This window comes from Aquarana catesbeiana, linkage group LG05 (genome assembly GCF_042186555.1).
Source record: "Aquarana catesbeiana isolate 2022-GZ linkage group LG05, ASM4218655v1, whole genome shotgun sequence".
NCBI classification, from domain to species: domain Eukaryota; kingdom Metazoa; phylum Chordata; class Amphibia; order Anura; family Ranidae; genus Aquarana; species Aquarana catesbeiana.
In genome coordinates, this window is record NC_133328.1 from 613,100,888 (window position 1) to 613,111,504 (window position 10,617).

A 10,617-nucleotide genomic window follows, 5' to 3' on the forward strand; every position below is an offset into this window, starting at 1 on the left:
TCTGTGGACAGCATCACTTGTCCGTTACAGCGGTCCAGAGACTGTTCCTGATCTGCCAGCGACACCTGCATGCCAGATCCGAGTGGGTCACGGCGTGTTGTGACGGGGTCAGACACCATTCCCAGAGCCAGGAATCAGGTGTGGTGAGCGGGCATTTGTGGTGTGGTGAGCGGGCATTTGCCCATATAGATTCATAAGTCTTTACATTCTATGAACACTGTATGCAGACATCTATATCCTATTCACATCTTTATTAACAGCAATCCTATTGGATACAATATTATCAAACCCATATGGGAAATGTTTGAAGTGAAATACAGATACCTCACAGATCAGCCAACTTTGTTATATCTTACCATCCAGGATTACTTTATTCATAACACTATAAAGCTAGCTGATGACTGCCGGATTCCAAGGAGTGACATTTCAACCTTTATATCCTCTCCTTTAGTGACTAAAGTTATTTAGCACAAAAAGATCTACTTTTATCCTTTGGAACTCTATTTAAAGGATCCAGCCAATTTAGATATAATATTTTGCATAGTGTTCGGTTATGTCGTATTGATGTTATTGGCCTGTGGGTTGAGGAGACAGAAGTGAGTGAATCTGACATAGAAAAGAAAGTGTCAGTTCCCTACACTTCTGCTGACCTGTTCACATAGGTCTGTGTGAACGTATAAGGGTTTGACTAAATTTGGATCATACTGCGTTCTTTGTACTTCCTTTATTATTGCAAGATTCTCACAGTGTTGTATTGTTCAGATAACAATACCTCAATAATCTACAGTGTTTTACACTTTCATATGTCCCTTTTACTACAGTAAACAAACTTAAACTGTTTCATTGATATTGTGCAAGTCTCTTATTATTGCTAACAGTTGGTAAAAATTACTGAAACCCAGGTAATGGAGGATTTGCAGAGTTGGGGCAACCAGTGGGGTACAGATTCTATCATCGGCCCTTACGAGGGTAGCGCTACAATATAAGTTGCAGAAAGTATTTACAGGCAGTCTCTGAGATATAAACATCCGACTTATATACATACTTACAAACGAACAGGAAGTGAGAGGAAATCTACCCCTAGGAAGGGAAAATCACTCCTGTTATTGTCGCGTACACACGGCCGGAATTTCGGCCCGCAAAAGACCCATGAGATTTTTTCGTCGGAAAATGCGACCGTGTGTATGCTCCATTGATCTTTTGCTGGCGGAATTCCATTCAATTTTTCGGTCGGGAAAAGTTCCTATCCGAAAATGCGATCGTCTGTGGCAATTTCTGACACGCAAAATCCCTACGCATGCTCGGAAACAATTCGACGCATGCTCGGAAGCATTGAACGTCATTTTCTCGGCTCGTCATAGTGTTGTACGTCACTGCGTTCTTGACGGTCGTAATTTCAGCAAACTTTTGCGTGACCGTGTGTATGCAAGGTAAACTTGAGCGGAATCCTGTCGGAAAAGCCGTCATATCTTTTTCTGACGAGAAAGCTGATCGTGTGTATGCGGCATAAGAGTTATCATGGGAAAAAGGTGTCTCCACTGAAGCATTATCACCAATCCTTGTTTCCACAATAACCCAAAATTTGCAAAATCCAGTTGTCACAGAGACAAAAAGTGAGGTGAAATCTTCTGAACAGGGGTACAGACAGCAAAAAAAACAAAAGTTACAGGGGTGTTAACCCTTCACTAAGCTATCTAAAAGAACTTAAAAATTATGTTTTTGGCTGGAGTTACGCTTAAAAAATGTACCTGTTCCAACTTACAAGCACAAACCTACAGGCATGCCCAAGGTCTGACTTGGAACTGAATTCAAAGTTTGCATACTGAGCTCTGGTGGGGACGTGGGCTGCAGGTGTGCACAGTACAATATCTTTGCCAAGAACTCGAGGTACACACAGGGACATTGTGGCACTGGCTCTTTAGGGACTTACTGTGTATCAGTTTAACATTTTTCTCAAAATGTATCTACTATCATATTTTCTGTAGGGCTTTATGAAGAAAATGAGGGGTTAGCAATCCCCCTCCATGCCCCTTCCCATTTTATTTTTGCCCCCCACTTCAGACCTCAGATCAGTGGGTGACCTGGACAAGGAGCTACGAGTAGACAGGATTACTGTCCTCCTATGAGGACCACACAGTGCGCAGCCTTTTCTTCATAGCCCTACTGGAAATCCATCTACATGCAAGTTTTCGTGAGAGATGTACTATCCATTAGGCCTGTAGAGCAATGGTCTTTTAACTGTGGCCCCTTTTCTTGCCTCCATCTGGCCCTTGGGGCACTTTTGTTCCCACTGATATGAGGCATTATTCCTCCCACTGACACCAATGATGAGGCACTATTCCTTCCACTGACTCCAATAGTACGTGGGGCATTATTCCTCCCACTGGTACCACCAATGTAGCATAATTCCTCCCACTGATATAAATGAATGGGCACTATTCCTTCAGCTAATACCAAGGATGGGGAACTATTCCTCCTTTTACTGACTTTTTTTTTTAATGTCCACTGACCACCAAGCTTTGTTTATTCCTGCGAATGCTAGGACATTTTCTACTCCCAGTGGTCACAGTCCAGCCCTCCTTAAATCTGAAGGACAGTAAACTGACCCTTTATTTAGAAAGTTTGGGGAGCCCTGCAATAGAGGAAAGAGCACACATCCGCAGTAATGTGCAGCCTACTGGCTCAGAGGAGGATGGGAGTAGCTTTTGATTTTGGTCTCTCAATGATCTGAGGTCTGTAGTGGATGTATTGCTCAACTGGTGAGGCTGAGAGGATGCAGTTAGGGTTGACATGTTCAAAAGTATTATTATCCTTTATACCTTTTACACTCTATCATTAAAAAAATGTATCAAAAAAACAACCTATAAAAATACATTAATGACCTATTTGTCAGGAACCATGAATCAGACGGAGACAGAAATGCAGTAAAAATCACACCTTTTAATATAATGGTAAAAAATGGTACAAAACAGTAAATGTAGTCAAAACATAGCCAGTCAAAGCGGATAGTCAGAACAAGCCAGTAAATCAGAAAGCCAGAGATCAGCATAGTCAGAGGCAGCAGACAGGATCAGGAACCAGAAGGGACGTCAGCCAGGCAAGTCTTCAACAAGAACACAGCAGAGAGTCTCCAGATATGTTTGACCAAGACGAAGGTACGGAAGGAATGAACCAGGCAGTTTAAATAGCCAGAAGGGGCTGGCTGAGCAGGAAATGATCATCAGGTGAACCACTGTGGAACGATGAGTCTTGGAAATTAACCGACAGCTGAGGACTGAGAAGGGAGGACTGAGACCAGCCCTGACACTATTGATGTAACACATCTTTATATCTTTTCATGGCCCTGTTAACCCCACATGTTATGCCTTGAGGTTGATTTTGTGCCTGAAATGCCTTAAATTACCTTTTTCTCTCAGTGAAAATTCTGTAATCTGCCCTCTAACTCAGTGGCAGCCTGTGCAATATGGGCGCCGTCCCCCCTATCCCTGCTGCCGCCTCCCTATCTATGTAACCGGCCCCTTTCAGGATGCCGGACGCATGGACTCCTATGGTGGGGCAGGAGGGGGTGTATTTTTTTGAAGTACCTGATTAGAGCCAGAGGCTCTAATAGGCTTCAAAAAAGGGTGGGCTCGGGGAGCAGAGAGTGCGCCCTGATCCCACCCAATGGATATTCGCTATTTTCACACCGCAGTGCCTCCCCAGCCATCTGGAGGCAGGTCAGTGAGACCTGTTTCCTTATGGGCCAAAGTGGCAGGTGTTCCTATTGGATGCCCATTGCTTTGGCACAAGTGGGACAGAGCGGAGGGGAGACACTGGAGAAGAGGACACCCGTTAAGCACCGGACCTCCTGCACGGTAAACTTTGCTTTAATGCTGCGACCCACCTGTACTGTGAGTGGAGTGTCCTGCAAACCACCCGTGGGGGGGGGTTGTTCTGTGAGCGGGGTGTCCCGTGGTCCATCCATTGGGGGATTGTGCTGTGAGCGGGGTGTCCCGCAATCCATCCGTTGGGGGGGTTGAGCTGTGAGCGGGGTGTCCCGCGATCCATCCGTTGGGGGGGTTGTGCTGTGAGCGCGGTGTCCTGTGATTCATCTGTTGGAGGGTTGTGCTGTGAGCAGGGTATCCTGCGATCCATTAGTTGGGGGGGGGGGTGCTGTGAGTGGGGTTTCCCACGATCCATCCATAGGGAGGTGCTGTGAGTGGGGTGTCGGGGGGGTATTGTCATGCTGTCAGTGTGTCAGTGCCTGTGGTGCTGATCTATATATCGTATCTGTGGTGCTGAGCTATATACCGTATCTTTAATGCTGAGCTGTATACTCTGTTCTGTGATTCTGGGGCTGTATACTCCTAACACTATGAGTGGAAGCAAGTGGAATACAGGGGACAGAGTGGGTGGATTCTATAAGGGGTAGGGCTTATGAAAAGTGGGAGGGGTCAAAAAGGAAGGGCGGGGTCTGGCGCCCCCCCATCCTAAAACTTCACCAGCCGCCATGCTCTAACTCCAGTGCCCCCCTTGTTGAGTACTCAGAGCTGAGTAACAGCCACACCCTCTCTTCCTGTGTCCTCTCCTCACACAGACTTGTACTGCAGAAGAAGAAAGTCTGAGAGTCTGAGCAGGTTCTTATCAAATGTTTATTACTGAGAGCACAAGGTCTAAATCTGATTGTGCAGACACAGCACACAACTGCTGTAATAGGAAATTGGATGTAAGACTATGAAAACATGGGTTGTTAGTGCAATGTCTGTATGACTGTTCGTTTTGGTAACTTCAGTTGGATTTTAATAATTCCTACCACTTAGTGATTCCAACCTTTTGGTAGGTGTACAGCTATACCTGTCTCTGGATTCTTCAGCAGTCAACACTACTGGGTGTGCCATCTGCCAGAGTCTCCAAGCCACATCCTTGGCTTCCAACTGCTACATCACTAAGGTGTTCCTTCAAAGCTCCAATGGCATCATACACTGCAGTATAAACTCTTCCTAAGTCTATCCAAAACTTGTCTGATCTTCAATTAGACATTAATAATTCTTGCAAGTCCTGTTGCCGGTGATTCCAATCTCCACTCTTTTGTAGAGCTACACCTACCACTGGATTCAGGTGCCAGAGTCTCCATGCCACATTCTTGGCCTCCAACTGCTATGTCACTAAGGTGTTTCTTCAAAGTACCAGTGGCATCATGGACTGCCATTGCTACTCTTTTTGTATGACCCATTAAGGCCATTATTGCACATTGTGCAATATGAACATTTTATCATAGACTAACCACAATCAGGACATACATATCCCCTACTCTGAATGGATTTTGCTGCCTCAGCTAAACCCATTTTCCTTCCAGTAAAGATTTGGAACAGCTGAGTTTGAAATGAAGAAGTTCTTGGAAATATTTAGTAATACGCACTATAATAAGGTCAGGAGGTTCTTTCTTCGCTGGAAGAATACTGTTGCAATGGCACGGAAGTTAATAGCATTTTTTCTAATTGAACTGAAGACAGAGCTAAAATTAGCAGCATGCCGTAAAATACAATGTCTGCCAATTTACGAGCTGCGGTATTAGTTATAATTCAAATCTGACAAATTAATACGAAGATGAGGATTGGGATAAGCCTGTCGAGAGACAGCAGTCTAAGTGTGCTATAAATTCACAAATTTCTCTCTTTCGCTCTGCAATTAATGCGGAATTCTCCGATTTTGTTTAAAATTGAATTAATATATATAATTGCCATACCAGGCAACATGTGATTTATTCCTGTGAAAATATTGCGTATCCATTTCAGTCTGCAGCTACCCATTTTCTGTAGCAGCCCAAGAGAAGCTAGATTTATTTTCTATGCACCTTTGCAGGCAATTAGAGCTAAAGCACAACTATCCCCTGCTATGGGTGGAAATACCATTTGTGCAGACCCAGGGGTCACTTTATAATAGACTTTGATTCTGGAAGCCAAGCTAATGTCATGTAGACCTGGACTCTGCCCATTTCTATCTAGCTGTCAATTGACAAACAGTAAGCAAGTGTTTTTATGAGACCAGTAGTTGAAGGTTGTACTTGCACAAGAGCCCTCTGGGACTTAGAGGTCCCTTTATACTGGACTTTGGTTCTAGAAGCCATGCCACTGTCATGTAGACCTGGACTCTGCCCATTTCTATCTACCTGTCAATTGACAAACAGTAAGCAAGTGTTTTTATGAGACCAGTAGTTGAAGGTTGTACTTGCACAATGGCCCTCAGGGACTTAGAGGTCCCTTTATACTGGACTTTGGTTCTAGAAGCCATGCCACTGTCATGTAGACCTGGACTCTGCCCATTTCCATTTAGCTGTCAATTGATACAACCAGCTGTGTTTTGATGTCTAGACCTTTTCTATTCAACAAGTTCAACACCTGCCTATAAATTCTGTAGAGAATCCAGGATTGGGATCCCCATGGTATGGAGAATGACCTCATATCCTGTGTGGAGACAGGCTTTTCTTTACCTGCACCTATGGAAGGTTGCATGTATCTACCCCACAGGGTGACCAAAACCTCAACATATGTACGTTTTTTGTTTTTTTCTATTGTTAAAAACCTGCTGAGCTAATCATTGTAACTGAGCAAAACTAACAACACTATAAGGGCTCTCCCACCTCCCTCTTTTTTTTTTTTCTAATGGAAACCCCAAGATGACCAGGGGGGGAAACTAATCCTTTGAGACCAAACCCCTCAGACCTCCCTGAACCAAAACTTCATAGATTTCATCCCACTCATGTATACCTGGACACTGCCCTTTCTATCTACAGTAGGTGTCCATTGATACACAGTGAGAATGTTTTTTTGTATGACCAGTAGTTGAACGGTGCACTTACACAAGGGTCCTCTAGGACTTAGGGGTCCCTTTATGGTAGATTTTGGTGTTGAAAGCCACCCCACTATTATGTCAACCTGGATACAAGTCATTTCTATCTATCTGTCAGTCAATACACAGTGAGTAGGTTTTTACTTGACCAGTAGTTATGGGGACTTGAAAATTGGTGCAGGTGATTCTTATTGACCCTGTCCACCCCACACTCTCACCACTCGACAGTGCACCATCAGTCCTCTTTTGGGCTGAAAGATACCCAACCAGTGTTGCCAACCGTCAGTATTTTTACTGGCAGCCAGTAAAAAACAGGCAATGTCTTCCTGCCAGTAAAAAGAAAAGGTCGCCAGTAAAAAATATGGCTGTGACGCTCAGCCCGGAGCTAGCCAAGACCATACGAGTGCCTGCTACAGTGTGTTCGGGGGCAGATCTGGTGGAGGCGGTGCCTGAGCATGTCCTGTGATGTCATGGTGCAAGGGGGCCAAGCAGAGTGGTCAGAGCCTTGTGTGTGGGTCTGCGGGATGGGAGCAAGGCAGGCCGGGAGCAGGACCATCAGTGCTGTTTGGACTGGAGGAACCACCTGGCTTGGACAGAGACTGTCACTGTAACTGGGGACGTGCCGTGTCAGTAATCTGTACTGCTGCACACTGCTGTTAGTATCACTGTGAGAGTCAATTTTATGTGTGTGCCACTCATTATAATTTCTTGCCCTCCTCAGTCTTGTCCCTGAGCTACTTACTTACTATATCGAAAATAAAATAAGAAATATGTTTTTTGCTTTATTATCTACCTTAAATCATATTGCTAATTACATATTGTACGTGTTTGTAGCCTAAATAGTGAATTTTGTAACTTCTGGAAACGCCAGTAAAAACTTGGTTGTGCCAGTAAATTTTGGGTGTCGTGTCAATAAATTTCAATCTGTTAGGTTGGCAACACTGTACCCAACGCCATCCTGCCCATTTCCTATGAACTCAGCCAATCAAAGGGTACATCATCGAGTAATTATGAAAGCATTCAGGAAAGGCCAATGGAGGAAGAGGACCTGTGATGCCAAATGACCAGTGAGAAGACTTGGAAAATTGGGTAGAATAAGGAGGAGGCAATCTGAAGTTGGGTTTTAGGCATATACACCCAGAAATTCTCAGGCTGATCTAAACATATCTGCATTACTCATCTCCATTACATGGTGGATTGATGGGACTAGTAGTTGACAGAAGAAAGATAAGAACATCTGTGCCTTCCTTTTTTTTAACTCTTGCAATACACTTGTCGGTTCCTCAAACAAAATGGGATATTCCAAAAGGGTGGAAATGATCACACAGAAATAATAAATAAACAAATAGAAACCAAATTTATTCAACGACCCAACATAAACACACAAAAAAAAAACAAAGCGACAAAATACCAAAAATATACCTTACAATGAAGAGGAAAACCAACCCAGTTTTGGTTTCCCTTTTCTTCAGGTTTAACTGTTTTTTATGTTTTTTTTATATATATTTTCATGACGCTTGTACAATAAATTGGGGTATTTTTATTTAATTAAGATTTCCAGTTAATTGTTTTTTCCCCCTCGCTTGTCTTCCTGCCTAGCCATCGGCCACACCAGATCGGTTCCAGGTTAAGTTAAATTTTAAACAATTTTAATTTCTTGAACAAACCCAAGCCCTATACATTTTTATGTTTTTTTCAGCTCACAGGAAGCAATAAGGAGGCTGCATTTCTGGCAAAATCAACAAGTAATTTCTGTGCTCACTGAAAATGTCTTTAGCCTGAAAAGTGAAAGCTAAAGTAGTCACCATATCTGACGACCAGAAAGCTGCAATATTTGACATTTTTGTTTTTTTGGTTTAGATACACTTTACAGGGAAAATAGAAGGGTTTGTAGTCAATGCTTCATGCCCATTAAAATGGCATTTAAATGGGTAAAGGTCAGAAACAATATTTTGTTGTCTTTATCTTCAATAAATTTGGTAAGTTAACAATGTTTTTCACGAAGACGTATTCCTAATATTGAGATAACCACTTCCTACTGTCCCTGTTTAAAGTGCCTTTTATGAGTGAAATATTTTCTTTTACATCTCACCATAAAATATGAGAGGACTCATAAAATGTTAAAAGCTCCATTCAGTGTACACATGTCATGAGTACCTATCAGGAAGACGTCCCGTGACAATTTTATGTTAGCATAGACATATTGGGCAGCGAATTTATAGAGAAAAGCGGAAGAAAAAAAAAAAAAGTAGCGCTGTAGATGAACCATAGATGTGGGACAATCACCAATGAGTACAGTAATTATTGTGAACCAAAAGCAAAGACTGTGGGTGCCCCTCAGACTCCAGAGGATCCTGATCTATGAGCCAACTGCTGTGAGTGCTGGCTGGGACAGAGCTCTAGACATGCGCGGTTCATTTAGTTCCAAATAGACATGTGCGACTAATTTCGTACGAATCGAAAATTCGGACGAATTTCCGTAAATTCGTACATTCGGGAGGATCCGAAATACGAATTGCTATGCTTCCGAATTTTGTACGAAATAAGAAATTTTCGTTTACGAATTTCGGATCCAAATTCCTAACGAACATTCGTCATTGTTACGAAAAGTTTACGAACCTAAAAGTTAAAAACCCCAGGAAGTCAGCACAGCACAGGGATGGAGGGAGCCCCTCATAATGAGCACAGCACAGCGATGGTGGGAGCCCCTTATAATGATAAATTCATCATAACGAACATTCGTAATTGTTACGAAAAGTTAACATACTGCGTACGAAATTTTCGGACACGAATTACGAAATACGAATTCATTCTGATACGAAATGGAACGGAACTAAACAAAACAAATTTATTGACGGCGCACATGTCTAGTTCCGAGTTAATATTCGGGCACATTTTTCGCTATTTTCGGAGATTCGGATATTTTCAAATACCCGAATTACAATATAAACGAAGTTTACCGAATGCTCCGATAAACGAAAAGAAATTCGTCCAAATTTCAGAAATTTGAATTGAATTCCATTTGAATTTGAACTGTAAACATATTTTCTGAAATCAAAGACGCTGTGTGTTATTAGTACCATTTTGAAATAATGCTGTTTTTGTTAAGCCAAAGGTGATTTAAAGAGTCATTGTAATCATTTGATGAAGGCTTTTCTTTTGTTTGTTCACTTTGCTGTATTTGAATTAAAAAAAAAATATAAAATTTGTGGTTTTCAGATTTGAAATTTATCGATTTAGAAAGCTTCGAATCAAAAAAATCTGTAAATTCGAAGAAAATTCTAAAGAAGACATAAAACTAATTCTGAATATGAAATCTGAATATGAATCCCGAATATGAATTGAAATAATCAACCAAATTTAACTAAACAAAATAACTAGATTAATATATTAATATAAACAAAACAAACATTTTTTTTCCTGCCATGCACATGTCTACGAAGCTCGTCCTGGCTCCAAACTTCAGTGTGTAGAAAAAAAGGTGTCCTGTGAGCCATACATCGCTTCAAGCCCTTTGTAAAGAGTATGTAACAGCCTCAGCCTGGGCACCAACCAGGCCACGCCCCCCAACGTGTTTCACTCCATCCCCAGAGCTTAATCATAGGGAGTAAGCTCTGGGGGCGGAGCAAAACACATGGGGGCGTGGCCTGGTCAGAGCCCAGCTGAGGATGTTACATACTCTTCAAACAGGGCTTGCAGCAATGTGCGGCTTACAGGACACCTTTTTTTCTACACATTGAAGTTTGGAGTCAGGAGGAGCTCCCTCCTTACCAGCACTCACAGCAGTTG